The sequence below is a fragment of the Oncorhynchus masou genome, chromosome 26 (genome assembly GCF_036934945.1).
Source record: "Oncorhynchus masou masou isolate Uvic2021 chromosome 26, UVic_Omas_1.1, whole genome shotgun sequence".
Classification (NCBI taxonomy): domain Eukaryota; kingdom Metazoa; phylum Chordata; class Actinopteri; order Salmoniformes; family Salmonidae; genus Oncorhynchus; species Oncorhynchus masou.
Window position 1 is genome coordinate 796,631 of NC_088237.1, and position 5,632 is coordinate 802,262.

The 5,632-nt window shown below is 44.2% G+C and overlaps 1 long non-coding RNA gene across 1 annotated transcript; it reads right to left on the reverse strand.

The window, feature by feature from the left end:
- Nucleotides 1-830: 830 nt before the first annotated feature.
- LOC135514613 (uncharacterized) lies at nucleotides 831-5,632 on the reverse strand. The gene is made up of 2 exons (XR_010451703.1): nucleotides 4,917-5,632; nucleotides 831-3,090 (listed from the first exon to the last, which is right to left on the reverse strand). It is a non-coding gene; the product is annotated as an uncharacterized LOC135514613 (long non-coding RNA).

A 5,632-nucleotide genomic window follows, 5' to 3' on the forward strand; every position in this document is an offset into this window, starting at 1 on the left:
CTAAGAGATTGAAAGCACAAAACTTGAAAACCAAAAAGAAATACAAAACATAACGAGTATTAATAATGTGTTAAGTTATGCAGAATTATATATGCAACGAAAAAAGTTTGATAACATGACGATTCTCACTCTCTCTTCGCCTGACTATGCCTTCGGGATACTTTTCTGCTGGGTTCCACAAACATGAAGGCCCTAAAAAACCACCTCATTCTTTCAACCAGTATTCCCCCTGTCAGGCCACAGGTTCCAAGAGGTGTTTCCAAGCCATGTCATTTTCACTTTGTTCCCTATCTCCTTCTTCCTCCATAGCCACTCAATATACACGTGCGGTGGCTTTAATCAACTTTACCTCATCTTGAGGTAACTCAACACTGTATATATGTTTCACATCAATGCCCTCAGAAGATGATATCTCAACAGTGCTACCAAGGTAACCCCTGCTACTACTAACACTGCCCTCAGAAGATGATATCCCAACAGTGCTACCAAGGTAACCCCTGCTACTACTAACACTGCCCTCAGAAGATGATATCCCAACAGTGCTACCAAGGTAACCCCTGCTACTACTAACACTGCCCTCAGAAGATGATATCCCAACAGTGCTACCAAGGTAACCCCTGCTACTACTAACACTGCCCTCAGAAGATGATATCCCAACAGTGCTACCAAGGTAACCCCTGCTACTACTAACACTGCCCTCAGAAGATGATATCCCAACAGTGCTACCAAGGTTATCCCTGTTACTACTAACACTGCCCTCTGAAGATGATATCCCAACAGTGCTACCTGTAACGCCTGTCGTCGGAAGGAGTGGACCAAAGCGCAGCGTGAAAAGTGTTCAGGATTTTTTTATTATCAAAAAACACTTGAACAAAGTAACAAAACGAAAGTGAACAGTTCTGTCAGGTAACAGAGACTAAACAGATAATAACTACCCGCAAACACAGGTGGGAAAAAGGCTGCCTAAGTATGATTCCCAATCAGAGACAGCGATAGACAGCTGCCTCTGATTGGGAACCATACTCGGTCAAAACAAAAAAATAGACAACATAGAATGCCCACCCCAAATCACACCCTGACCTAACCAAATAGAGAATAAAACAGTTCTCTAAGGTCAGGGCATGACACTACCAAGATAACCCCTGCTACTACTAACACTGCCCATGATGCATACTTCACAATACCCCTCATTTGCAACGTAGTCCAGTTCCATGCTGTTACTATAGCATCCTTCACCACTACTACCTCTCCTTCAGTTACTGTCAGACATGGATGTCGATTATGGCAGCCCCCCACAACTCTCTGATTCAGAGGGGTTGGGTTAAATGCGGAAGATACATTTCAGTTGAATGCATTCAGTTGTACAACTGACTAGGTATCCCCCTTTCCCTACAGCGACTTCAGTGAGAATAGCTATTGCATGGAATCTGTCTCCTGGTCTCCTATTGTCTTCGTGGTTCACTGATAGATCTCGGACTGAACCTTTCAGATACTCCCAACTCATACCCGCCCGCCCGACTAGCATTACTACTCTGGACAGTTCTGACTTAGAATATGTGGACAACTACAAATACCTAGGTGTCTGGCTAGACTGTAAACTCTCCTTCCAGACTCATATTAAACATCTCCAATCCAAAATTAAATCTAGAATAGGCTTCCTATTTCGCAACAAAGCTTTCTTTACTCAAGCTGCCAAACATACCCTCGTAAAACTGACTATCCTACCGATCCTCAACTTCGGCGATGTCATTTACAAAATAGCCACCAACACTCCACTCAGCAAACTGGATGCAGTCTATCACAGTGCCATCCGTTTTGTCACCAAAGCCCCATATACCACCCACCACTGCGACCTGTATGCTCTCATTGGCTGGCCCTCGCTACGTATTCGTCACCAGACCCACTGGCTCCAGGTCATCTATAAGTCTTTGCTAGGTAAAGCTCTGCCTTTTCTCAGCTCACTGGTCGCCATAACAACATCCACCCGTAGCACGCGTTCCAGCAGATATATCTCACTGGTCATCCCCAAAGCCAACACCTACTTTGGCCGCCTTTCTTTCCAGTTCTCTGCTGCCAATGGCTGGAACAAATTGCAAAAATATCTGAAGTTAGAGACTTATATTTCCCTCACTAACTGTAAACATCAGCTATCTGAGCAGCTTACTGATCGCTGCAGCTGTACACAGCCCATCTGTAAATAGCCCATCCAACTACCTACCTCATCCCCACATGGTTTTTATTAACTTTTTTTGCTCTTTTGCACACCAGTATTTCTACTTGCACATCATCTGCACAACTATCACTACAGTGTTAATTTTTAAAATTGTAATTACTCCGCTACTATGGCCTATTTATTACCTTACCTCCTTTCGCCATTTGCACACTCTGTATATAGACTTTTTCTATTGTCTTATTGACTGTACGTTTGTTTATTCCATGTGTAACTCTGTGTTGTTGTTTGTGTCGCACTGCTTTGCTGTATCTTGGCCAGGTCGCAGTTGTAAATGAGAACTTGTTCTCAACTGGCCTACCTGGTTAAATCAAATCAAATTGATTTATATAGCCCTTCTTACATCAGCTGATATATCAAAGTGCTGTACAGAAACCCCACCTCAAACCCCAAACAGCAAGCAATGCAGGTGTAGAAGCACGGTGGCTAGGAAAAACTCCCTAGAAAGGCCAAAACCTAGAAAGAAACCTAGAGAGGAACCAGGCTATGAGGGGTGGCCAGTCCTCTTCTGGCTGTGCCAGAACATGGCCAAGATGTTCAAATGTTCATAAATGACCAGCATGGTCAAATAATAATAATCATAGTAGTTGTGGGAGGGTGCAACAAGTCAGCACCTCAGGAGTAAATATCAGTTGGCTTTTCATAGCCGATCATTAAGAGTATCTCTACCGCTCCTTCTGTCTCTAGAGAGTTGAAAACAGCAGGTCTGGGACAGGTAACACGTCCTGTGAACAGGTCAGGGTTCCAATGGCTGCAGGCAGAACAGTTGAAACTGGAGCAGCAGCACGGCCAGGTGGACTGGGGACAGCAAGGAGTCATAATGCCAGTTAGTCCTGAGGCATGGTCCTAGGGCTTAGGTCCTCCGAGAGAGAGAAAGAAAGAGAGAATTAGAGAGAGCATACTTAAATTCACACAGGACACCGGATAAGACAGGAGAAGTACTCCAGATATAACAAACTGACCCTAGACCCCCGACAGATAAACTACTGCAGCATAAATACTGGAGGCTGAGAGAGGAGGGGTCAGGAGACACTGTGGCCCCATCTGATGATATCTTTCCCCCGGACAGGGCCAAATAAAGGTGAAAAAAATAAATAATAATAATATCCGGTCCCCTAGCTACCAACATCCCCAATGACCTCCTGTGCTCTGCTGCAGTCGGTACCTGTGGATGATACTTTCCTGTTCTCATGTTATCTCATCCCAAGGCCGATCTACACCCCACTCCTTTGTGAACAGCCTCGTTACAGTGTAACCTTTGGGTCTGATGATTGATAAGCAGCCACCTTCAGACACTTTCTGTTTACCATCACTCGGTCCCAATCTTCTGGGAGATGTGTCAAGTGTTAGCTGGCTGTTAGGAATGGGGGAGAGATTAGCGGCATTGGAAGAGTATCTAACCCTTCAAAACTCTGAGTCACATGTTTCTGGTGATGTGGCCTCCTGTATACAGGGATCTGTGGCTATTCTTTCAAGCATTGCACCTTCTTTAACAAAATCCTTGCTGAAAGTTGACAATAGTGTCTATCACTATCTCTGCTACATTCAATTTAACTTCATAGTAGACTCTATATTGTGCACAGTTAGCTGTCCTTCCTCTCCTACAAGCTATCTCCTGTAATAATATACATAGAAGAGTGGTATCATCCCCAGGGACTCTATTACCCACTTCCTTAATTTATTAGCTACACAAATCTCTGCCCCAGTCCTATTCAATTCTGCTTTCCCAATTCCCTGTAATGTTAATGCCTTGGTTTTTGGGACTCCATAGAATGCACTGATATCAGTCCTGCCAGAATCTGCAACTAACACTCCGTAGGACTGACCATTGACCCACCCATCATATCACCTACACTGATGGATTTCTGTCTGTCACTAGCTCAGGCCCTAAATTAGTCTGTAAGTATGCCTTCATCTGCTCATATGCATCTTCTTCCCCCTGACGCTTGACCATAAGAATAGTTTGGTTCCCATATTCCCGCCTTAGGATGTTGTCAAGATTATAATTACCCCAACAAGCTATCTTTCCCCAGGTTTGTGGTCTGCTGGTGTCTAAAACTTTCCTTGACCACTTCACTCCTCTAGTTGCTGTACGAACATCACTGGTGAATAAATCTCCTTTTATGAGATAGCACTTCCCCCACACTATCCTTTGCTGCTCCATCGCCAGCAATGATTGTGTCAATGCTATCAGCCTCCTGAAATGTTTTTAGTTTTTAGTTCTGGTAGCATTAATCTGAAAGTTATTGACTGACCTTCAGTTGATTGAAAAAGTGAAAATCTAGTTTGGTTCTCAAGACTCTGTGTCATTACGTTCCTCCACACTCCTGTCTGTAATAAAACTACACCTTTTTCTGAACAACCTATGTCCAATGTGCTAGTCTTGTTATCAAGTAGCTCCACCCAGATCACCATACTTTTGTGATTAGTGACCTGTCTGGTATCTGTAGCATTAGTACTGGCTCTACCCTAATGCATTCTTCTGTCTTCATATTTGGCAACCCATTCTATGCTAATAGTCAATCTATCCTTTTTCATGGTTCAGTAAACATTAAAGCAACTCACACAAAGACTATGGCTGTTAAAGTAGCTCCCAGAACCCACCCAACTGCTTGTTTACAGTGTAATCTAGTCTTCCTCGCTCTCTTTAGCTCCTCTTCCTCTGTCATGGCGGCTTCCAGCTCACCCATTATGCAGCTGGATCTCGTTTCACATGAGAAGTGTGAACCCACCGAGGAGAGGCGGTGGTCTTTACTGCTGCAGGTGCTGTAAGGAGTATTGTGTGTTGTCCAGACCAACGCCGTCCCAACACCCCTGCCTGGTGATCTTGATGTACACTCGGTCTCCAGGATTCAGCCGTGCTCTCGGTTATCTCCTGGCAACTGCTCCTCATGTGCTGCTTTCATCTGGGAATATACACACTGCAATGCATGGGTAATTTTCTGACAACATACACTCTCCCATTATTGCCAGATCACTAATTTGTGACGTGAATAACAGCTCCTGGTACTCTCATCGGTTTCCCTGTTACCACTTCATGCGGCGTGAGTCCAGTTAGTTGACGCCTTCATTGACATCAGTACCACGGGTAAATTCGTAACCCAGTCTTTTTCCTTCGGTGCTCAACGTCTTGAACAATTTTTCTTTAATTGAACGATTCTGACGCTCCGTAATCCCCGCCGCTTGCGGACTATATGGACAATGAAAATTATGGGCAATTCCAAAAGCCTTACACACCGCCGGTGGCACTTTGGAGGTGAAATGTGTCCCTTGATCATAATCTAATGTCCGAAATAATCCCTTAATCCATTTGTGCTACAAAATTCGCTGAAGCTGAGGAAATTGCAAATAATTCTGTCCATCTGGAGAATCTGTCCACCACCACCAATACATGAGTCTTTC